The sequence below is a fragment of the Ambystoma mexicanum genome, chromosome 5q (assembly GCF_040938575.1).
Source record: "Ambystoma mexicanum isolate Mex_15411 chromosome 5q, UKY_AmexF1_1, whole genome shotgun sequence".
Taxonomy (NCBI): domain Eukaryota; kingdom Metazoa; phylum Chordata; class Amphibia; order Caudata; family Ambystomatidae; genus Ambystoma; species Ambystoma mexicanum.
This window is the reverse complement of record NC_090933.1, coordinates 396,878,663-396,904,701: the sequence shown is the minus strand read 5'-3', so window position 1 is coordinate 396,904,701 and position 26,039 is coordinate 396,878,663. Positions and strand designations below refer to the sequence as shown.

Here is a 26,039-nt window from a genome sequence, read left to right as displayed (position 1 = left end):
GCGACAACTGCCGCCTCTGTGGCTTGTTGCCCTTTTTGCCCTGAAACAATCCGGTCCTTTCGAGGGGCTCGCTTCATGGTGCGTTTCTTTATCTGGCTTAAGCTCCTTGATACCCTTTTTCTGCGTGTCTGCTGGTCTTCTGCCCAAGTGATCCCTGCCCAACGATCGATAGGTGGATGTCACCATGTTTCCGAATTGCTCCCTTTTTCTTGCTCATTTAATTGGGACAATGTCCTATGGACTTCTAATGTTGCAGGCTCTCCTTTTAATAAGGGTAGGATTATGCTCAACCATTTGATAATTGTTAGATGCTGTAGACAGACCTAGATTCATGGCTGCGGCCACGCCTTGTGTTCCCATGATGACAGCTAGTGATGTGATGGACGGCGTGCATTTCAGCTGTAAATAAAGCCAGCTATAGATTGAGGTCCAGTGGTCGCAGCTCGCTAGAGGTGGTGTGCAGCCAGATGGAATAAACATAGCTAGGGCCCTGTGTCTGTGCTGGGGAGTGACTTGTGGATAAGCAGCAATTGTCCTCATTTTTCTGAATACCACTTGGTAATGTCTTCATTCTTGGATGGACAAGATCCCAATATTATTCTCAATGTCTGTAGTCGTACCCCACCTGCATCGACTTGTCCTTGAGGTTGCTGCGCAGGTGCAATACCCTGCTGAGCTGCATATTGCAGCGCAATGTTTCGCACTGTGTCAAAGTGGGTGGCTAACAATTGGTAGTCAGCCTGCAAAAACGGACCTCCACGGTTTGGATGAAACCGAGCTAAGAACTCTAGTGACAGATTGGGTGTAGCGAATGGGCCATGCCTTGCACTCGTTTGTAGGTAAACTAAATTACCTCCTAACCAGTTGACATGATTTGTATGTATAAGAGCCAATTCAGGATACTGGTATGGGCGATACTGAATGGTGTCTAAGTCTCCTCTCACTAGGAGAGTTGCATATACATTATGTGTCCTGTTAGCTGGGGTCTTTAAGTAAAGAGTGATTCTGCTAGTAGTCCACCAAGGTGCGCCACTGCTACTGTGAAATGCGTGTTCACTGCATGACAGTGTGCAGCTCTCTCATATACAGCCATTCTGAAATGGATGGGGATATTGATTTCATTGTGCGCCATCTTCTGTATGCACTCTAACCTCTTATTTTAAAAAAGCTTTTTAGAAAAACAATTCTGCACTGTCCTTTTCCCGTGAATGGGACATGAGGTTATTTAAATATTAGTAATGCTCTGGTCATCTTTAAGACATTGCATCTAATGGGGTGCCATCTGACTTAATTGCCCCTTACGGTGCAATTCCCTGCTCGCCCCTTTCGACCCTAGGTAGGGCTGCGTGGAGTGGGCACAGAATCAACAGTCTTAAGTTATGATGAGAGGTGCCTCATCAGTTCGGCCTAGCTCTTGACAGTTCCCCGAGTGTTTGCACCCCTGGACATAATTGACCATACAGCCAGAAAATGTTGTGTAGTTCGTTTTGACTCAGAGACCTCATTATGAAGCATTACTCAAAAATACAAAGCAGACACTTGAAGGTAGCAAGTCAATATATTTAATATCACTTCTGTCTTTTACCAGTTCTAACCATTAAACCTGCTATGGTAACAGCTATTATAACATAACAGAGTGTCATATATAGAGAGAGCGTCATTGCATAAGCTAAAAACATAATCCACATTTAACAAAGATCAAGTACAATTCATAATTTTAAGAAACCACCTTGAGCAACATGGGGTGTATGTTAGGGTGGTCTATACTAAGCTATGTTATAATCAGGAGTGCAGTGACATAATAAAACACGCCTTCAGTCCCATCTATGCAAACAGTTCAACCTACACATTCAAACTCACATTTGTCATGCCTTCCCGGGCAGCATGCAAAGTTACGACTGCCTATCGATGGGGCCTGCTGCTCCTGCACCTGCGCCTGCTGTGTCTTGTGCGTTAGTCTGTTGTGCTTTTTATATCAAAAGCGTGACTTAATCTTCATAAACTATGTGTGTCATTTCCTTGGCCTGGAAAGAAAGTCTAGAGTCTGAACCTGCTTTTGTGCTTTGGTTCGTGTTGCTTACATGGTTCATCTATGTATACAATTAAACAACATGTGCTGCTATTGACCCTTGATTATTTCCATTACAATGAAAGGGCTTCCGCTTGGCAAGAGGATAAGCGCGACAATTTCTTTTGGACACTTAAGCAGCCATGGACAGGAAGTATGATATGCGGTTAATCAGCGCAGAAGCATCTCTTGACTCTGCTACAAGCTCATCTAAAACAGGAAGCTGCCATTTGTGGTTGGCTTATGTGCAACCGTGTACTTCTATTTTGGTATGGTGTTCCCTGCCTTTGGCCTCTTATCAGATCTGCCAGGTGGGAAACGTAGCCGTTCAAGACAAGAAGCTGCTATTCTGTGGTTAGAAAGAGAAATTGATCATGTCGAGTTCTTGGCAAGGAACAAGCTATGCGTTTGCTCTTTGCTGAACCTATGAGCGTTATTCATCAACGACAATGTATCATCTACAGCAAATGCCTACCTTTGTCTGTTGACACTAGCCTTTGCCTTGTGTGCAACCATGTACTTTGCATTCACTGCACAGTAGTGGTCATTTGCTGTTGCCATTACTGATCTGTGGCTTAACCGTTTTAGCTTGTTCATAACATTCATAAATCATGACACGCCCTCTCGGAAATCTCCCACTGGCGGGGAAGGAGTTCTGCAGTTTGTGCTCCCAGTACTGTGCTCTGGGGTTATTGAAAACAACCAGCTGCATGGCCCAGATAGCGGCCGGTCCCAGCAAAAACTACCAGGAAAAATCTTCTTGATTGAAGCTTGGGCTTTCTCTAGCGAAGCATATGTGCCACAAATCGGCCCATCTCCTTGCCAAATGTCTCTCCAAAAAGCAAGCCTTGTGCTGCTTCACCGTCTTCATAGGACACTAGGTCACTGAACTTGGGGTCCATATTCAGGAGCAATCCTCTCTGAAGAGATGGCGCAGTTTGCGTTGCCTAGCAGGCAGACTAATCTTTGGGCCCAACTGGCCAGCGCTTCGGGATCTACTTCTTCCCTTGTGTCTCTGGCTCTCTCTGCCAGGTCCATTATTTTCATTAAGGGGCCTGATATGTCTAACCCATTCTACTGGCAGCTCCTCTAGGACCTATTAATACCCTTGCGTGGATCCGTAGGTCAACATTTTAGGGTCCAATTTCAGCATCTCCGCCACTTTCCCCGGGAGGTCTGGCCACAGGCACTCTGCTCGAAGGCGCTGCCTCACTTCTTGTCTAAGGTCTTCCTCAGTCTGATGTTCATGTACTGTGTCACTCTGGGGGAAAGCTGCCAGTCCGATGATCTAGGGTTCCTGATATGGTGTGGATCGAACATATCCGTCATCTCTTCTAGCTCCTCGACCAGATGTTTTTTCTTGCGGGCTCTCTTGCCCCCGCTAGGTCTCACCCATTCTTCCTCTGTTCTCTCCTCCTCGTGGGAAGATAATTCGCCCTCTGCTGGCTCCTCTTCTGAGCCCGGGTCATCACTGCCCATATTGTCATCCCTCGGGGAGGGGGTTGTGAGGCTGGGCACCATCGGCCTTTGCATGAAGGCTTCCTTCAGCTTAGAAAAGGGGTTTACAGCCTCTGGCGTCTTCTCTTCCACCCCGTACAGTCGACCCGGGGGTGGGGGGGTCAGAAGAGGCTTCTCTCTTCCGGGTCTGGATACACACCTTCATCCCGGTCTTTGAGGGTCCTGTGGGCATGCTATCGCTATGTCTGGTGCTCTCTCGGGGCTGACTCAGTATGCTCTCCAGAGGTTCCAGATTTTCTTGTAGGGGTCGCACCCCCTGCACCACTGCATCCGTCAACAAGCTCCCCAGCACTTCCTTAAAACTGGCAGTGAGGTCTAGAGGCTGCTTCTCCTCACTCCACTCAAATTCAGACATGTTTCTGAGTGCTGTGTGCCTGGTACCTTATTCAGGTGCCTCTGCACGCCCACTGCTGCGTTGATCAGGATTGTTATCTATATATATATATATATATATCAATTTTCCTTTCCCCAGTGCAATGTATGCAAATAACTTCCCTTACATTTTTCAAGCTAGCACCAGTGTATTAATCATACCTTGCAGGCCTTCCGACTTCTTGTCAGGTCGTCTGGGGCCAATCTGCTGAGAGGTATCATACGGCTTTGTGTGCTGCTTCTCGTTTTGTGACAAATCAGCTGATCTGATAACTTTGCAGTGTGTATTCAAACTGCCTGGGCTGCTCGTGCCCCGGTAGCGGTGTAGGCTTATTTTCGGTATGAGCAACGTATGTGTCTGCAAGCTCATGCATCTCCGGGCCAGCGTTATACTCTCTCCTCGGCGTGGATAAATGCGCTGCGTCGTGCTCCAGCTTCACCTCTCCAAAGGAGTGGACCTGAGCGCTACACACGCTGCGCCTCGGCCAGGGTGGGCGACTCTACTCAGCAGCTGCGTGGACGTCGACGTGCAAGTCCCTGGGCGTGCCGGCAATGTGGCACGGGGTTTGCCTGCCTCTCTGCCGCTCTTGTTAGATACTGCGCATACAATGAATGCCACGGAACCTACAACGCTGCGAGAACCTTCACTGCCTAAATACTTAGAATGCTTGCAATCGCTAGCTCCATACACGTGATAAAATGCACAATTTGCTTTGCATTTTAAAGAATAACTATTCAGCAACACTGGTCCAAACTACAAGCTGCAAAGTGAAGTAACTCATCAACCTGACTCACATTGGCCAAAAAAAAGGCCCACTTTAAAAAAAAAAAAAACTGCCCCACACTAGCATTTTGTGTTTTTGGTTTGGCTCTGGGCCTATTGCCCAATAGGCCAGTCCGAGCCTGCTAGAGGCTAAAGTAATGGGGGGCAGGATCGGGAGGCAGTGGTAATGGTGTGAGGAAGAGAGCCTCCTGGTACCGCCCACACCCAATAGAGAGATCGGCGGGAAGGATAGGTGAGGGGCTTCACCACGGGGCACCAACATCAGTAGAGAGGATTGGGTTCACCTGCCTGGCGAGTGGGACAAGCAGTAGTGCGGTCTGGAGCTGGCAGCAGCGGTATGGTTTGGCATCGTCAGAGCAGACTGGCAGGGTGTCTGCGGACAGTTGTTTGCAGATAGGGTTGATGCAGAGACCGTAGGCTTACAAGGTCACGGGGGAATGCCTAGGGTGCAGCCGGGTGGGGTGCCCTCAGTGGGCGGACAGTATGGCTCGGGAGCGGGGGAGGGAGGCGTTACCCCATACTAAGTGGTGAATATTTTAAATTGTGAAAGGTTATAAGGGGCCATCGGGAGGAGTGTTTGCCCCTGGCGGTGGGCAACCCATGGTGGCAAAAGCACAATCTTCAATATGTATGAACATTTCCACTCTCTTACCTTTACAGGACACCCTGTGAAGGCAGGAGCAACGAAACTGGGGGCATCCAAGACATATCGGGTGGCTCGGTCATGGGACCCTTTGTGAATTTGCTGGAGTTGTTTTGTTGCGACATATGTACAACTGGGTAATGAAGGGGAACAAGTGCTCAAGGGGACAGAGGTCATGGAGTCTAGCCATAGCGGGTTGCGACAGATAAGGGTAAGGGCCGTGAGGGTCCGCAGTGGAGGGCCCCTGACCAGTAGATCTACCTGGGGCACATTACATTGAAGGGCTCAACCTTTTGGGTCACTGGAGGGGAGATCGATTGTTGATCTGTGGTAGGGTCCAAGGTTCGGCACAAAACAGTGAGGTGTCAGGCGGCAGGCCAGGGGCTCATTCTGCAGCCCTCACCGGGCCTTGCAGTGTGGGAATCGGTCTGGTCCGTTTAGAGGGGTCACATATTTCTCTCAGGACCATTCCAAGAGCATGGGTGGGGTGGCACAACACCACCCCCACGCTACGTAATTGATGATGCAATACTGACATCAGGATGATGGGATTGAGGACTTAACGGTTAAACGATATGCATTTGTCGCATTTCAGTGCTATATGGAATATAATAAATGTAGACTAATGTTTTTCAAAAGAACCTGTGTCTGGTGTCCCTCAATGGAGCTGCCGTCGGCGTCACCCACAGTAAATGATGGCACACTAACCATGTATGCTCACAACTGGTCTTCTGGCGTTACACACACACACACAAAGAAAAAAAAAAAAAAAAAAAACAAACATGTGCACGAAAGTAATTTCTGTACTTCGAGAAAAAGAATTGGTGAGAACATTGCATACAACCCCTCCCAAATGGTTTTATTCAAAGGGCTCCCAGGTGTACAATCTGCACAGATGTTTCTCTAGTGTACAAGTCAGTTCAGGAGCACACTCACTTTTGTTGCATGTCCACGCTCTCCACTCAGGTTTGTTGGCTGGCTGGAGAGCCCCTCGGTGTGTGATTTCTGGGCACTCTGTTGTTCACACCATTTACTAGCAACCTGAAAAATACCCTCCCTGGCACTCAGTCCTGCGAGGGGACCATATTGTGGCAGAAAGAGCTGTACAAACAACAAAGCGTCTCATAGCCATATGATGGTCGAAGCATAGTAACATAAGACAACAAAAAAGTGCCAAATTGTGACTGCACACAGAAATAGACCTCTGGCTCGTCTCGCGCTACCTACCCCGTTTGTCCCTCATCCACCTCCACCTTTCACACAGTCTAATAAACTCAGGCTTCAGGGATACCCCAGGCCAGGTTTTCTCTATATAGATGTCTATTCTATGTATTACTACCAATACGAAAGATAGATTTTTTTCACTACACCAACATTGTAAGAATTTGTATCCAACATAAAACATGTCTACTGCATTAACTCGACGTTACAGACAAGTGCACTTGTCTGCATTAATCTTGCAAAGCGCAAGAAATGTGCATGCAAGTGCATGTTAGTCAGTGTACATGTGTTCTGGGCGTAAAGGTTTGCACAGACCTAACTATAGATTGTTGGCATTGGGGCATTGGGGTCGATAAACTAATTCTCAATAGCCCGTTCCTCCTCTGGTGCTGCAACACAAAGAATAGGCTGAGTGCCTTGAAAAACGTGGTCCAGCTGTCACACATTCACCAACATAGCGGTACTCTTTGCGCCTGAAAACACTGCATTGCGTGGGTAGCATAGTCACCTAAATTCTATGTTTTTTAATGTTCACGTGTGTTCAGACTACTGTCTGCCGAACGGCCATTCACCACCATATAATGGCTCCAAGGTCATAACAATAGAAGCAAGCCCCATACAAATATCAAATGTTGCCTTGATACTAATGATGTGCATCAACACCACTATATAATGCACAGCCCCATATGCATATTCACTGCACAAAAACGGCCACGTGGGTTATGAATTGGTCCTCGGGTTCCGTTATATAGTCTCTAAACTACAATTACAGTATGGATTGCATCAAGTGTTGTACAGTAACACATCCTCAGCCAGATGCGCGATACGTAGAGGGCCTAGGCAAAGTATTTATGGATTGTGCTAAGCCCAAGACGACATTGGTCTACAGACGTTGGAAAGATGACTGGCATTTCAGCTTAAATTGACTGTTTTTCTTGTGCCCCTCACAAGCCTAGCTAGTAGATGACACTTAACGAGGTTGCCATTTTAATGCGCCTTCACATCTAAAGTGCATCTGGAGTCTAATTCTATAGACACATGGCCCACACAAACAGAAGCGACCCGATTCGAATTACACTCCTCCCACCCCCCCCCTCCTCGCCCATCTACTGGGCAAATCTTTAGCCTTCCCTGATGACATTAGCATTTAAATGACAGGCACAGCAAGCTGCTCGGGTTACAATTCCCCCGTACTAAAATCGAACCTTATTTCGGGAAGGGCTGCATTGGTAGAAATACATACTTGGAAAGACAAATTGGACACTGAAAACAAACATGGGCTGTTGCCATTTCACTGAAGAGCTCTATCATTTGAAGGGCACTTATAAAATTGAACATAAAATACCATCCAGAGGTAAGCAGTCCTAACCAAATGACGGCCTTGGATAGATCTATATATATCAATGAAAAAAACTTTGTAAAAGGGACGTTATGGTTACAAGTAAAACCGAAAACCCCCAGAAATTTGCCAGTTATGTTAAGCTAAGCAACCATAATTCGCGCCGCCACCGTGCACTGCTAAGACTAACACCCAGGACATTAAAGATGACATCACAAATGTCATTGATGACATCACATGTGAAATAACATTTTGATGAAAAGTCCCTACAAGGGGTTGCGTTTATATTGTTGGTAACAAGATGTCAGGCGTGATCGAATGACCCATCATGAACTACTTAATCTAAAATCATTGTATTGGTGTGTTGTTAATACAGAAACCTAATCATATATAAACATGGGAAATGACTGCAGCAGGCACCATAGAAGTACAATATTTATAATCTTGTAATTTTGGATAGTACAATAATGAATGCTACCTTGTTAAGAGTTTTGAGTAATGTTAAACATGTAATAACTAGCTAACAATTCAAGACTTACAACACTTGTGCTAGTGCAAACAATACATATGAAGAACCACAATTCATACAAATCAGAGGCACATACAGGGAAACTAAAGAAAGGAAGAAAAACAGCATCATCAGAAAATGTTAACATTAAAGTTTATCTTCATGTATACAAATGTGCGTTTGAGGCCTGCTCATTTCCACATGTATGTGCACCATGAGCTGAGACCAAACCCTAAGGAAAGTACTTTAAGAACATATGACAAGGTTAACGTCAAGATATACAGCACCTTTTCAATGTTAATATTCTGACCGTCAGTGAACAAAAGCACCTGGCCTATATATGTCAGTGAACAAAAACAAGTGGCCCAGGTATATGATATCATCAATGACATTTGTGATGTCATCTTTGATGTCCTGGGTGTTAGTCTTAACAGTGCACAGTGATGAATTTCATAGGTTTTTATTAGTGCAACTTAACCATAACGTCCCTATAACAAAGTTTTTTCAGTGAATTTCATGGGTTACCACCAGTGCATGCTATTTTCCTACAACTTACTAATATCACACTTATCCAGTATAGCAATATTTGTGTCCAATTTACAAAGTGTCACCTTAAAACTCTGCCATTTCCCACCTTCTAGAATCATTTTGAACACTTCTATACACGTTTTGCAACTATTTCAACTGGTTTTGCATCTGCAGACGTCTACGAACATCTGACTTAATTGCGGACCTTCTGGACAGTGCCACATGACCATATGCTGGCGCGCGGCATGATGATGTGTCCGAGAACCCGCCCGCACTTCACGATAAGATCTGTGCTTCGTGGACATTTCGGAACTGCATTTCCTACTAATCTAGGAACTTTCAACTTCAAAATGTCCCTTGCACAGCTCCTACACCTATTCCTACTCATTATCCATTAACAATCTAATACACAGTACATACTTTTAGCAAAAATGCTATTTATCTCAAAATGGCATCAGCTAATGCCATCCCTCCTCCCCCAAGATCCACCACCACTGCTGTAATTAAGGAGCATGAGAAACACTGCCCCCTACCTTAGAAATAACACACACACACAACATTTTCCCCCTGTCCACCTGCCCCTCCATATTAGTGTTTGGTGCCTCTGCGGTCATTTCCCTCCCCACAATTCGTTCTAACCTCTCCTGCCAAAAAAAAAAAAACCAATAAATACATCTGAAACAACTAAAAAAAACAAAAAAAATTCCTCTAGGAACCACCTTTCACAGTTAAAAAAAAAATAGAAGAAAAACATTTAAAATGTATAGACTCCATCTACTTTACATTTCTCATTGAAGTACATAGACTCAATAAGATTTTCCAACATTTCCATTTGCATTTTGTGTTATGCTAATGGGAATATTGTGGCGTTCAGGAACTGGAACGGTGGATACCAGCCCAGCAGCCCAAGCGAAGCCACGGTGGATAACGAGGTTTCCAGACCATTATGCCCCCATTCCAGCCCCTGTAATGGGGGATGAAGGCCATTGGCACCCTAGGTTCCCAAAGCGGGAACCCGGGTTGCTAAAAAAAGGATTTTTCTTCCTACACCGGGACGCCTCCTTTTCCAAGATGGCCACCATGAAAAGGGAAGGCGGGGTTCCACATAGGGCCCCTCTTCGCTTTCCATGGCAGCCTGCAGAATACGAAAAGAGAAACCTATGACCATATTACCACAAGCACATTTGTTTCCCCTTTCAAACCTATCACAATTTTGAATAACTTTACCACAAAGCCAATCCCAGGTGGACATGGCCACTTTAACACCATGTGTTGTCCCTTCGTGGTCATGGCCAGTAGCCAGATTGTCCGGATCATGACCTTATTCCATGACCCAGACAATGTGGCCACTGCTCAGTCACCAAAAGGTATATCACAATTTTTTGTACCTACATTATGACACTTGTCAAAATATTTTAACACAGCACATTTGCAAAACTATGCTTTAAGGTCCTTGCCAATGCTCCTTACACAAGTTTCCTGGAAATCCACCAATGTTTTATTTTTTCAAAAGTGTCAGATGTATACACATATAATAGTCATAGAACTTAGCCCCATCTTGACAAAGTCCATTCAGACTTTACAAAAACATTTATATCTAGATTTCAAATCTTTTTGCCAACTTGTGTAGATTCGTCAAATTGCACCACATTTATAAGCCTTTACATAATTTTAGGAACCCCCTCTAATTTTGCTCCCTCTTGACAGAATCCCACCAAACTGTGCAAACCCATTCAGAATCGGGTTAAGAATATAAATGCAAAATTTCATGCAGTATCATTAAGTGGCGCCAAAGTTGTCCCGGGAGGATAGCTCAACGGCAACATGCGGCCCTTGGAAGCAAGACAACACGAAGCAACACAGGTTCGAGCCCCAGGGCGCGCTTAGAAACCTCTGGGTGTTTAAGCGCATTATAAATATGCAACAAAGACAAAAAAAACAAATTACGCAACTAAATAAACAAAAACAATTCCTGTAACAGCACCTTGATGCCCACAGGCTGTGTGAGCGCTTTAAAAATGTAAAATGCATAAATAAGCCACCCAAGAACTGCTTTTCACCAACCCTGTAATGCAGAGGTGCCCGCGAACTTCACAGGACTGTTCGCGAATATCCAAACTCTTCGCGGACTTTCGCGGTGAAAAACACCTCTTTTTTTGCTTCTTGCAGCCTTATCCCATCCTCATCACCCCTCAACTCCCCAGAGATTATTTGATAAGTTTGACAAGTGCAATGCGGCCGATGTCTGCAAATACAAGATGGCGGGCGCATCGAGAAAATGTGACGCACCTAAAGCTTCACTCCAACCAATCAGCGAACACATTGTCTGTCCGCGGACACGACATAGGTCCATTGGCCAATCGGTGTCCTGTCCGCGGAGCAGACATAGATATCACACATTTTTTGGGACCTACTTTTTGGTCGTTAAAAAAAAACAAACAAAAAAAAGAAATACTGAACGGATCTCCACCAAATTTACAAAAGCACATTTTCGGGACCAATCCGCCGCTCCTGCCGCAAATTTGGTGAAGATTCGTCCAGCGGTTTGGGCTGTAGGTGTGGCCTGTAGGCGTGAGCAAAGTTTTTTCTCCATTCAGTCTATGGGAAAAAAATAAATGTTGGGACCCCCTTTGACCAAACCTCACCAAACTGTGCAAAATAAAATTCAGAGTGGCCATATGCTTTATATGCAATGTTTGGTGAGGATTCGTACAGGGGGAGCGAAGTTATAAGCCGCCCAAAAAGTGCTCTTCCTATGGGTTTAGCAACTTAACCCCAACTACATGGCCGCTAGCGCAGCCATGTAATATATAGATATCTGGCCCGAATTTCTAGGACTGTGGTGCATTTTATTGGCATTTGCTACAGTGCAGGTAGTACGTACATTGCTGAGCACATGAATCGCGTAGAGAACACCTCAAAGATGATTATGTACACAGAACAGCAAGGTACACCCAAACACGCCAGGACCAAAGAAGCACCCGGGGACCAATATTAAGTCACAAGTATTTATACCAACAAAAACAAACCAAAAATGTAAAATCCTAGCCCACAAACGCCGGGGGATGGGTGACACCACTGACTCTTTTCACCCAAGCACAGGCTACGCCAAGGGTGATATTTCTTTTTAATTGTGAATGTAGAGTTTGATGCATACTCCTGATGAGTTATCTGATCACAATATAAAAGAAAATTAAAGGTAGGTGTCCCCGATTGCCGCTTTGTGACAGGCAGTGGAGAAGAGGTCTGAGGATAAGCAATTGGGATATTAGCACGCAAAATGAGTTTGATGTGTACCGCGTATTAAAGTAGGTTATTTTCAGATCTCACCTGATGGTCTGCTTCGCTCTCACTGGCTGAGGATTCGGAGTCTGAAAATTCCATAGTCGGCTCCTCAATGGCTCCCTTCTTCTTGGAGATAGGGTCTGCTCCGAGGATTCGCCACAATTTCTGATTAAATTACCATCAAGAAAGAATGGAGACTGCCTAGTACAGCACAGGTCTGGCCAAAAAGCCCAAAGACAGAAAAGAAACCAAAGATGGATGTTGAGCGCTGATCCAACGAGATGGAATGGAGGTGTCAGTAAGGTTCCTGAGGCCACAAAGCCCCTGTGAGGAGGTAATCTTGAGGAGTCCAAAAGATCCAAGAAAAATGATGCAGGCTCAGTAGGCGAAGAAAATATATGAGGAAAAACACTGGAGTTTCAATGTCAAAGCAAGGACGTTGAAGGGCGAGAAGGAGAGGCAGGTAAAGGCTATGTGGGACACAGGAAAAGGAAAGCAAGTAAACAAAGAAAGGCAGGGAAGAATAAGGAAGCGAGTGACCAGCTGCCAACAATGTGGAAATCGATGGAAAACAAGCCGGCAGGGAGCGTGGCAGCCCACCGCTGACAGAAAGAAAAAAGGAGAGGCAACAAAAAGGCAAAAGCCGCCTGCAGCCGAGGAATCCGAAACGGGACGACAAGCAAGCAGGCTGAGGAGCGATGGTTTACAGAAGAAGGAGGCGAAAAGAGAAAGGTAAGAAAGCAGACAACGAAAGGGAAAAATGACAGCAGAGGACGCAATAGAAAAATGCCCTCATAATGGAATTACGGAGCAGCGTTGGAACCCAAAGCGGAACTAAAGTTGCAAGGCGAAGGTGGGCCGGGACGGGACAGAGATATGAGTCAGAAAACGTGAGAGCTAGACAGAGCCCGAAGGAAACGTAGGGGGCTGGTCAGTGGCGGCTCTTCCACTTGCTCCAGAGCTTCCAGGTGCAGCAATTCATGACAGTTATAAATATCCTAATCAACTGGGTGTCTTTCCAAAAACCTGGGCGTCATCTTCGACTCCTCTCACCTCACATCGCTGACCATGTCAAGAAATATCACTTTCAGCTTCCCCTCCTTAGATACATTCTCTCTTTCCTAACGTTCCCCCAGAAACTCAATGTCTCCAAAGCTCTGGTTCTCACCAGGCTGGACTACTGCAACAGTTCTTCCTTAATCTGCCTCTTTCCTCCGTCTTCGACTAAACCAGAATAAGACTGCAACACTTATCCTTGGCCTCAAACCCAGGGACTGCATCTCTCTAGTCCTAAAATCTCTCCACTGGCTCCCTGTAGTTGCATGGATCAAATTCAAGACCCTCTGCATCATCCACAAGGCTTCTGGTGCCTGGGACCTCAATACATCCAACTCTCTCTGCCTAAATAGCTTCCTGCTAGAGTTTTTCAAGCTCTAAAGCTCTGCAAGTCAGACGCTCCTCCAAGCAGAGAGTGGGGGGAGGTAGATCTCTTTCTTCAGCAGGAGCCTCCCTCTGGAACAACCTCCCTGACGCTCTCCGTCTTGAGCCGGATCTCCTTAAATTCAAAAAGCTTCTCAAGACCTTCCTTTACTCTGCCTCTTTCCCCCGCCCCTGCTAGTTCCACCTGCCTCTATGTCTGGATGATTGTATCCTTCATGAGCCTTACTGGGGCTAGGCCCTTCTTTGATCAGTCTCCCCCTCACCCCTTTTACTAGCACTTGCCATCAGGCATCATTCCCTGACTAGCCTGAGTCTGGTCCACAGCCTCCCTCGCAATAGTTAACCCCCATCCCTTGTTTCCCGAGCACTTACCACTTGCCCAGCCCCTTGGCCCCACTCCCTCTTCCCCTCTCCCTGCACTCGTCAAGGCCTAGTACGACCATTAATATCATTTTCTCCCATGTCTTCCCCCTCAGCCCCCCCACCCGTCTTGTGGCACCTGGAAAAACGTTTTGATGTATAGGCGTCATACACACGTTCAATAAATAAAAACTGTCGGTATCGTTGTGCCATTTGTCATTATTGGAAATGGACAGAAGACCCTGAATGTTATCAGCTCAGATTTTCCTTTTAATTGCTATACTGTTACTCACGTAATAACACATACAGCAGCAGCTTACAAATGAGAAAGACATTTAAAGGCATGGTCTAGTAAAACATTTTATTGTCCCAACGGGTCGGCCATGTTTTTTTAAGCCTAAGTGGCTCGATTTTAGAAAACTTTCCTATGGACCCTACCCGAGTTTTCGTCCATTAAAACGCACGCGAAAAAAAGCACCAGGGAGCCGCCATTTTCTGATAATCCTATCTTTTCCCTGATCGCCCTGGCGGACCTGCTTTTGCGGCACTAAATCAATTCCCCCGCCCCTGAGCCTGTCATCAGCAGACTCGTACCGCCCATTTCCCAACGCCAAAGCACGTCTTGTGTCAACATTCGCTGCGCTTCAGCTAATGACGTGTCGCCGTGGAAATGGCAGGACGCCTCTCTCCTCAATAAGTATAAACAGACCGTTTCACAACACACAGCAGCCGATTTTCGATTCCATTCCTCTCTCTGTGTTACTTTGAGTATTCTGTGACTCGTTTCAGTGCTCTGGTCAGCTACCTTCGCCGCTTGTAGCCCGTGTGAACAGATATCAGTACCACCGCTATAAATTATTTTAGTTTGTTTAACACACAATGGCTACAATAATGCCCTACATTTAAGAGCCCGAGTATACCGAGGAGGAACTACTGGAAAGGGAAGCACGCGAAAACGATGGGGATTCGGACGGGAGTTGGCAGGACGAATTAACAGATGAAGAGCCTGGGCCTAGTCGAATGGACGGCGTCTCCACCTGGTGCACATGCAATCGGTGCGAGCTAATGCCAACTGAGGACGAGAACTGCTGCTGCCGAGAAAACTCGGGATGCCTGGCCTACATTTCGGAAGGCGAGCCACGACCGCAATGCATCACTGAGCTGCCAGACTTCAGGGCAGCCTGCCTCACACGGGCCGTGTTGAGAATAATGATGGTGCTTATGCACGAACTTCGAGCAACTGTTCGTCCTCGTAATCCGAGTAACGAGTAAGTATACTCTGCTTGTCATGCCACTCCTATTTCATGTTCTTCTACTATATCCAAAATTACATCTACATATCATTGTAACGCATGTAAGTCATTCAATAGTGTGCATTGTCTAGATAGCATTTGTCTGTGTAAAATGCCATTAGTTACAAGAATTGTCATTGACAACAAACGTTTATTAAACTTATCTGGGTCATTTAAAAACAGTTTGTTACATTCTTTTTCACAGGTGGTACAGGCTGGTGGCCTATCGTTCCTTTACATGGTGGCTTCACGGGAGGCTTGGACACCGCGTTCGAAGAGCGATACCCGCCTGTGCCGTTCGTGCCATTAGAGAAACGTTCCCGAGTGACAGCGGTCAGTACAGGGGATTTTCTCTCGCTGTGCTGCAACCTGACCTGTATAATCTTTAAAGTCTTGTGTTTTTGTGTCATGAAAATAAGATACAAAATAAAACACCACATATATTTTAACAACGTTTGTCTCGATTTTTTAAATGAATCAAGTGTGTCTCCATTCAAGGATGGACGTCAGACACCTGTGCAGGGTGGTCACTATCTATCTAAGCTACCATAACATATTCTCGATAATGCATGCACTAAATAACACTTGTTCAAAGTCTTTCAGTAGGTTATGTCTCTATAAAAGTCACACATATATCTATACTAACAATTACCATTGGATTATACAGGCCCTAGGGTCTTGGCCACTATAATACACCGGTTGAAGTGTGGGTCTGTGCTCACAAGAATCTCCGGTATGTGACATTTGTTATTGATAAGCAACGATATACTATCATTGATATAAAGGCGATATACTGTATATTGATATAAAGGCGGTTCGCGCCGGTGGATGCGCGCTGGCATGGGGGGCTGTGACGGGCGCGAAAGGCCAAGGTGCCAAACTGCATGTACACTTCAAAAGGTGTACCACGCCAAGGGGCAATCGGTCACATGGCCTCCTCAGACCCCGTGTCGCCAGGCAGGCCTCCCCTAAGGCAGGCCGCCCCCCTAATACCACGACATACATACGTCATTCATTCACAAACACACCCCAGTTTCTAATACTTTAAAAACCACTCGATATGTCTCATGAGAACATCTTTGTGCTTTGCAAGTCAACTCTTGCTACCTGGGAACCACTGAGATCTATGCTAATCTGCTTGTCGTCGTGCTATCCGTGAACTCTGTGACCGACCGCTTCGAGTATACCCATCAGTGCGCTACCTGTGGCCATCCACCTATTCTCCCGCAACATACTGCTCTGCTTGCTGAACCCAACTGTTTGTTGGTCAAGGTAAGGCCATGTATCCTGGTTATATTTCGCAGATTTTTAAATTTCTATCTATTTTCCAGTAGAGTACAAAATAGTGCTATGTTCATTGGTCTCATTGGTATTGACTTCAGTTTCCATTGCTATGCTATCAATAGATCTATTTATTTTCATCTGTGACTATTGTGATTGAATTGCATCCTTCGGGGGTCCAGTCAATAATGTTAGCATGTTTCCTTCTCGTGCAAGACAGAACATCCAAGGGACGAGTCACATGTTCAGATTTCAGTCACATCAATTATACATTTCTGCAACTTATGCAAATACTAAGCCGCACATAATGAACTGGTATAGTTCCTGCGACCAAAACAAACCTTGCATTGATCATTGTATGATTCATTTACTTTTGTATCAAATCTTTACTCTTGAAGATTGTATAATAATGTCGATATTAACTTTTCAGATTCATCAACAATGCCTGCCTGTTCGATTAGCGGTTGCCCTTCGAAGACCCATGCGAAATCTGAAGGAACTACAATGCATGTATTCCCGAAAACTGTTGATCGAATAAGAGAATGGGTCAGACATTGCGGATATCCGCTGGAGAGTAGAGTCCAACAAGTCTTAGAGGACAAGAGGGTTGATTGATACCGCATCTGCAGCCGGCACTTTTCCTTGGACATGTACACAACTTCTTGGGTAACAAAGAAGAATAAACGGCGAACGACACGGAAATTGCGCGAAAACGCTATTCCCACTCTATTCGTCCACATTCCGCCACCGGTGAGTCAAGTGTCCGGATTTAGCTTTAGGCCTTGCGGTAGTGTGTAGCCGAATGGATTAATAGATATTGTAGGTGTTCTATTCCTTGTAATAATTTCGATATTGATATGAGTGTATACTTTTTTGAATAATGACATTTATCAATATATTCTTTTTCGATTTCATAACCCACAAACGCAATGTATATATATATGGGGAGAGGGAACTGTGCTGTATTGAGCATTTTTCAAGTATTCTGTCGGCTTACATGGCTATTTTTCATATTGGCATTTCATTATCAATCATTAATTGACCTTTACAACTTCTTGACTATCCCTTGAATCTGAAGCAAGAACATTCTACATCCTTAACGTGGTCGCAGTTATCAACCACTTCTAGCGCATATCAGGTAATCTTACTAGGCTAATCTGCTACAGACTTGTTTTATGCATGTCAAGTAATAGTTTTATTCTATCGTATAATTATTTTACAGAAAGTTTGGTTACTGCTTTCCAATTAATATACACCTTAGTTATCGTCCACTGGTGTTTGTTTTCAGTTATAATTAGTGTTATCCATACTAATGCAAGTACTGTCTTTCAGGGAGATGCTGAAGCGTCCGCCACATCTACAACGTTTCTAGATGTTCCTCACCAGCAGGAGGTATGGATACTGACAGCTCCATCGAGCGTCATCATCAGAGCTGGAATTCTTGTCGTTTGATTGTTCTACACAATGTTTCATTCGTGGTTAGCCGTTGATATGTACCTGTGCTGTCGACCCCAGGTGCATTTTATGTTTTAGCAATTGTAATCCTCACTAATGCAAGTACTATGTTTCAGGCAGTTGATGGAGCGTCAACCCCTGCACTTGTCTATGAAATGTGATCATATTTGGATTTTCCTTGATTCTTTTGGACAATGCATCTTTCGCGGTTATCTCCCTATATGTACCTGTGCGTTCGACCACAAGTGTGTGTTATGTTTCCAATATTGAAAACCATACTAATCCAAGTGCTGTGTTTCAGGGAGACGACGGAGCTTCCACCACAATCACAATATCTCATTTAGATGATGCAGATGTAAAGGAATCGTTGAAATAAGTCGATGAAATGTGATCATATTTGGGTTTTCCTTCATTCTTTTGGACAATGCATCATTTGCGGTTATCTCTTTTTATGTACCTGTGCCGTCGACCCCAAGTGTGTGTTGTGTTTCCAATATTGAAAAGCATACCAATGCAAGTACTGTGTTTCAGGGAGATGTGGATGCCTCCTCTCCAATACAACCATTCATGGCAGTCCATGCAGAGCCAGAGGTATGGATACTGACAGTTCCATCGAAATAGATCATCACTGGTCGAATACTTGTCCTTTGATTGTTGCACACAATGTTTAAATCGTATTTGGCTATTGAGATGTACCTGTGTGTTCGTCCTCACATGTGTTTTATGCTAACAATATTTTGATACATAGTAATGAAAGTACTATGTTTCAGGGAGACAATGGAGCCTCATTCCGTGCTGTCTATGCGGATACGGAAAATATAGTCCTTGCAGCGCAAGAGGAAGGGAGGACATGCGGAAACGAATCGGAGCTACAGCGTGCAGATGTTGAAGGTCGAGTCAAAAAAGTTGCAAAGAAAAAAAAACAAAAAAAGGTTACAAACAGTTCATAACTTTAAAAAATATTTTGTGGTGGGGGGCTATTTTATGTTTTTTTCCAGTCAATTCTACTACACTCCATCTTGTGTTTAAACTGAACATCCCTTTTCCAATCTCTCCTCCAGTTACCCGTGGGCGTCAGAACTATACACACACAGACAGTGAAGCGAATGAGAGATGTGGCTTGCCAGACCGTGTACACTATGGAGGAACTATTAATTGAGGTGAGGCGTGTTCAGGCTCGAGATGTTCATGTCCTATGGCCAGATCATGAATTAACTGTGTTCGGAGACTACAGCAAAGTTGCATTGGACCATAGCTACAGTGCGACCGGACCACCACAAGAAGATGTTATTGAATGTATTGAAGATAGCTCTGAAGTAGTTGCAGATCCATTTACACAATCTACACCCGCCAAAAATTTGCCACCAAAAAACCTGTCGACATTGTTGTGTTCTCCCATCTATGTTGAAGTAATAGATGTCGAAATGACAGAGAATGAACCAGCCGCAGCATCCATAGACGCATCATAACTTGATAGCAGCGATATTACTTTCCAATGTGTTCAAATCTCCACAACGTCACAGGCCGAAACAACGTTGACGCAGGATGACAGTCTAATGAAAGAGAGCAAATACATTGTATTCGACAGTTGTTTGAGGAAATTATAAGTATGCTGAAATGTGTGCGTTCCATTAGAGGGAATGTATGTGGGAAGCCATTGATTAATGTGACTTGTCAAATAAAAGGCAGTAACGTCAAAATAAATGCCGCCTGTAGATTAAATCATAGGTTCTCATGGTCTGCACAACCAATGCTGGGGAAAATGCCAGCAGGCAATCTACTGTGTGCAGCTGCATCACTTTTTAGTGGCTCCAGTTTTAGAAAGTTAGAGGCTTTCTTTCAGTTTGTGGGACTCCATTTCATTTCTAAAGCGCTGTACTACACATACCAACGTGATTATCTGTTTCCGGCCATTAGTGATGCTTGGAAAATTGAACAATTGTCTCTAGCAAGTACATTAGAAGGCAAACGATTCAGGCTAGCCGGCGATGGACAGTGCGATAGCCCTGGATTTTCTGCCAAATACTGCACCTACCACTTTCAGGACATGGATAGTAAGAAAATTGTGAGTTCGGAGGTCGTGCAGGTAACACAATGTACATCCTCAGTGGCCATGGAGAAACTAGGATTTATAAAATCAGTGGAACATCTACAATCGAGGGGGATGCACATCGACCTCATAGCCACGGATAGACACGTTTCAATTGCCAAGACAATGAGAGAGCAGTTCCCACATATTAAACATCAATTTGACGTATGGCATCTTGCTAAATCAATCAATAAGAAAATCTCGGCTGCAGGAAAAAAAAAAGGTTTTTAAAGTATTTTGCAGTGTTCACATTCTTTCACCAACCATCTTTGGTGGAGCTCAAAAACTTATGAGGGGTCAGTGGAAATACTACTTGAAAAATGGCGGTCACTGATGCACCACTGTACCAACGTTCATCGCTGGACAGCAAATGAACATTTCCACCAATGTGAACATGGCCCTTTGTCCCCAGAGGAGGCACGGAAGAAGAAGTGGTTGATTCCATCTTCACCGACACACAAAGCCATTGAGAAGATTGTTTGACAAAACTCTATCAAGAGATTTGAGAGGACTGACAGAATTCTGTCACACAGGAGATTTGGAGGTGTTCCACAATATGTGCCTAAAGTACAGGCCAAAGCGCTTGCATTTTAGCTTTCGGGGCATGAAACATCGCACTCTACTAGAGGTCTTGGCCCATAACAGCAATGTCGGACGTGAACAATCTAGGACTAGGGGTAAAGTAAGGATGCCTCGCTACACTAAGGTGTTTTCAAAACGAAGTAAGCAATGGGTGATCAAACCAGTCTATGATGAAATGCAGTTCGACTTTGTGAAAGGCCTTATTGTTGCTGTGTTAGAGAAGCACAGATATGGAATTTTGGACGTTTCTGTACAGAGCAGTGATCCATTGCCACCAAACATTGCGACTGTGCCATGCCCACCCGATGCACAGCTGATTGTGAAGTACAAATCCCGGTTTAAATAATTGCAATACGATTGTCTTTTTGTAAATAAATGTTATTGTACAGTGTACCTGTAAACCTAACCCCTAACTTCACCATCATGGGTGGCGAACAAGCTGGGTGTCATCTTTGAATTCTCTCTATTCACCTCACATATGTGTATGTATATATTTTTCTCATGTCTCATCTCATGTAAATGTAAATGCTGCGCACTGTTAACGGAGGGGAGGCTTGCGTATTGCAAATAATAAAACAAACAAACAAACAATAAATCTCACTTTTAACTCAACTCCTGTGGTACTTTATACTTTCCCTGACCTTCCGCCAATAATTAAATGTCTCAATTTGGGCTGCAAAGCTCGCAGACAACGGTGTCAAAATTGGGGCACTTACAACGCGCCAGCCAAGCGGGCCGTGGCATTTGGGAGAGAAGCCAGTTCCCATTTGCACATTGAGGCGCACTACATAGACGGATTCTAAACTTCAAGTTCTCATAGATGCCTATACTACGTGATGTTGCAAATAAAGAATGCGAAGGACAGCGCCCACATGAGGCCCACAAGTCCCACTGGAAGTATAAGAATCTATTGTTTTTTGACCTTGAGACAGGGACCATGCCGAAACTACATTTGAAGGGAGTGCGCAATAACGTAAGAGACGATAAGGCAGAAAATTCAGAAACTAGACCGAGTTTCAGTTTTAGGTCAGCATACGAAAAATCATTGTTAAGAGCACGGTCCGTTTTACAGACTGCATTACGAAGAATGGAAATTTCAAATATAATGTAAGTAAATCTTTACACGCTTTTATACCGGAATGAAGATTTAATGAATGGATGCATGAATAAATGAATGAATGAAGAGCTAGGAAAACAAGTAAAACTGTTCGTAGTGGGCACATGGGCATGCAGGTCCACCGGTCTCACCGATCTCGCTCCATGGCCCAGCCACTTTTCCCTGCACTACGGGACTGTCTCTGTATCCTTCAGCCCCTTCTCCCGGCATTTACCTTGCACTTGCCACCAGCTGGCCCTATTATTTAATTTGTATTCAACTAACCTTGTACAGCCCATCCCCATGCGCGATCAGAAAGACACCTGGCCTAGTAGGATCGTTGTCTGTCTGCCCTTGTTCCCCACCTGCCTCGTCACGCCTAGTAACACTTGAGTATAGGCGCGTTACAAATGCCATATCATATATCATATCATTCCTCACGCATGTAGACTGTCCTTTATCATTGTGTGTTGGCCTCGATTTATCTCGTTACTTTTCGCATTGATTTTAGAGACGAACATACTCCATTGAACTACCCTTGCAAGCAAATAGTTTCTGATCGGCCGTAATAAATAAAATGAGTAATATTAATGAAGTTCGGCTAGCGAGACTAATTATCATTTTTTTGTTTTCATAACAGGTATTTGATCCCTTACTGCCACTGCCATCTGTTTGAGACACCGGCGGATGGATTCTTCAGCAGACACCTGCAGCTTTGTGTCAACAACTGGAGCACGATCACCATATTATGGGAAGATCGCCAAGGGCCCACATGCCCTTACGCTGTACTAGTGACTAGAAGCAACATAACCTTTAGGCTGGACTAGTGCCTATTTGATGGAACAGCCTTGCGGTTCACTGCGCTTCCAAAGTGATTCTTTTTACGAAAATGAACACCCTGTGTACCATAAAGGAACACCGCGTGACTCAAGATGAAACGGAACAGTTATTGCGGATACAGATAAAAGAAAATAAATGGCTTCCGGAGTTCATATGGCAATTGCTGAATATTCTCTAAACATTTAATGTCAAATAAATGTACTTTACCAAATGTACCGTGTTGCTGTTTCATTGTAAAGTACAGTTTCATATTCCGAATTGTGGCGCGCTGTGTTGTGAGTTGATCTGTGTTGGTTTCCGGGTTCTGTGTGGAGTCGCGCAGAAGACGACTAGGCGCGTTTCATACGCAACACAGTAACGTCACGGGGAGAGGCGGGGAATATGAATGTTTTGATAATGTCAGGCTCAGGGGTGGGGGAATTGATTTAGTGCCGCAAAAGCAGGTCCGCCAGGGCGATCGGGGAAAAGATAGGATTATCAGAAAATGGCGGCTCCCTGGTGCTTGTTTTCGCGTGCGTTTAATGGACGAAAACTCGGGTAAGGTCCATAGGAAAGTTTTCTAAAATCGAGCCACTTAGGCTTTAAAAAACATGGCCGACCCGTTGGGACAATAAAATGTTTACTAGACCATGCCTTTAAGTTCCAGTTCTACAGATTAGTACAGTATTCCAATGTACATTGCGTGTTATTAGACAAAAGCCAAACAAAACAATAAAAAGAGACAAAGGCAAACATAGTTGTGTGGATACATGGAGCGTTCCACCTCTTTTGTGCTGCTAGTAAAGCTATATTTAAGAGTAGAATCCGATGCCATCAGTGTTACTGTGCGGCTGGCCTTGAAGGTGCTGGAACGGCCCCTCCTTTAACTGGAAAAGCCACACGAAACATTTGGAAGCGGATGAAGAGAGATTAAATGCATGTGTTGAACTTTGCAGCAGCTCCGAGTCTGCGAAAGACCACCGCTTTATGGCATGGAGTGGGCACACGTCCACCTGCTCTAAAGTTAGTAATGCAGTTTTACCACCAGGAGGCCATCACTTGAGGTGACGTAGGAAAAGAAGAGCCAGTGCACATATTGAAAACAATTTAAATAAACGACCACAAGGCATCAGCTGAGCCAGAAAGAGAAACCACATAGCACTAATTGGCAATGGCATAAGTAGAAAGCAGCATTATAGGAAAAAATAAACATTAACAATTGCAACTGAAGCACAGTAAGGCGTTCCTGTGGTAGGGGCTCGCATCACCTCAGCACTAAGACACATCATTTATTGAGCATGTGTTAGCCCGGATTGAAATCAACTCCAGTAGAACGAGAAGCAGAATGAAAACGAAACGTAGCAGGACCAGCTCTGCTTTTCATCCCACATCGATAAAATAATCAGTAGCACCTGTTGTTTACAACGTTTCACAAAACACAAAATTCTCATCAACACGTAGCTCTATATATGGTTTTAGACATTGGTTTAAGAACTTGACTCCTAAAGACCAACGGAACAAACAGGACCGCTATAATCATCCAATAAACACACCGGCAGACACAAAACACGATTAACAAGAGTAGCGCGCTCCAAGATACAACTGGAATTTCCAGAATGGGCAGTCGGGAGGCCACTTGACACAAATAGCTTTTAGAAGTTAAGGGGGTGGGGGCGACAACGTAAAAATGTACACCATATATCAAACAAAGCATCACGGAAAGCACTAGATTAAAATCTTAACTAATTTCCCTAAATCCAGCCTCAAAGCAATCCTGCACAGTGAATTCCAATCACAACCAGGCGGGTCTGTATGATACTCCAGAGCTTGAATTAAGAAACAAGTGCATACTGGTAATTATAGTTTTGACACACTATCCCATCATTGACAACAGATTGCATACTGGGAATTGTAGTATAGGCTCAACCCCAATTGAGCGAAATGGACCGAACTACTAGATAGATTGACAGGAGAAGAGCCTTGGAACATGTTGTCCCCGGCGACACAGAATGAACTGCCAAACAGTGCAGACCAAAGTCAGCCAATTAGCTGGTGCCACGGACTCTAACTCACAGGTAAACAACAACAGCAGCAGAGTAAGAAGAATAAAAGGACAAGCAATAGCCTCCGCACTTTAATATACAACTCACAATACTAGATCATATATTCATTTTATTTTGGCCCCAGCGTTTGATATTTTATACAAATGTTAATTTTATTGAGGCACGAGATTGTCCGAATTGTCTGCTGAAAATTAACAATAACACGTGCATGTATTCCTTAATCAATCCTTGTCCTTACATAACAGATGCTTGGACGACTCCCCCTTACTAGCACACCGCTGTTCAAAAGCGCCCAGTAGCCCGTATTTACCTCAACAGTCTGTGCCCAACTCATCCACCAGCTCCGTCCTTAGGACGCATCCCCTGACTGAACCTTCAGTCTTTCTGCTGCTGGAGTAGCGCAGTCACGTGACAGAGCTCGTGCCTGCTGCGCAGATTTAAAGACACAGAGGCTACAGCCGCAGACGTGTCCCCCAGATAAGGGAAATACAGCCAAGGTGGGCACCACAGACACACAACAGTTTCCTCAAAGAAGTTTTAACATCGGAGCAATCGATTCGAGATTTAAAGAATTTGACAGAAAATCGTTTATTTGTTCTGTAAAGTGACTATCAGTCGGTTAATTCGATTTCGGCTTCAAAGGGCTGTGTTGCAGAATGGAGCAAGCGTTGATTATACGCGCGAGCCTTACAGAGCAGCAACAAGTTCCAACCGCTACGGGGAAATGAAAACGGATCCAGCCCGTGCATACGGATATTCCTTTATTTTCTTCGTTTTCTGCGGCAGCATCCATGGTTGGCCGTCATATGTTTAGGGTCACATTAAATCGGTTCTGAGTATGTGGTGGTTTTTTAATATATAAAACGGCAGGAAAACGCACTTGAAAATGATGCAAACACACATGAAGAACATTTTGGAAATGAAGAAAGGCTGAATTATGTGCTGTCATTAACCCATTAGTGACCAAAATCTTCATTTTCACACAAAAAAGCGCCCGGATCGGGCCGGAACGCTCCCCTAACATACAAAACAAAGCTCAACTGAAAATGATGCAAACACACACAAAGAACATTTTGGAAACGGGGAAGGCAGAACTATGTGCTGTCATTAACCCATTACTGCCCAAAATCTGCATTTTCACAAAAAAGTACCCGGAACGCCCCGGAACGCTATCCTAACATACAAAACGGCAGCAAAACTCGCCTGAAAATAATGTAAACACACATGAAGAACATTTTGCAAATGGGGAAGGTTGAACAATGTACTGTCATTAACCCATTAGTGCCCAAAATCAAA

General features: G+C 44.5%; 1 protein-coding gene across 5 annotated transcripts in view; it reads right to left on the bottom strand.

Moving 5' to 3' along the window:
- The window catches only part of GREB1L (GREB1 like retinoic acid receptor coactivator), a 1,340,557-nt gene extending 1,315,422 nt beyond the window's left edge, over positions 1 to 25,135 (bottom strand). For all 5 annotated transcript variants that reach the window (XM_069620882.1, XM_069620883.1, XM_069620885.1 and 2 more), the window contains exon 1: positions 25,054 to 25,135. The gene's annotated coding sequence lies outside the window, so the exon portion shown is untranslated. The remainder of the gene's footprint in view (positions 1 to 25,053) is intronic.
- Positions 25,136 to 26,039: the final 904 nt, after the last annotated feature.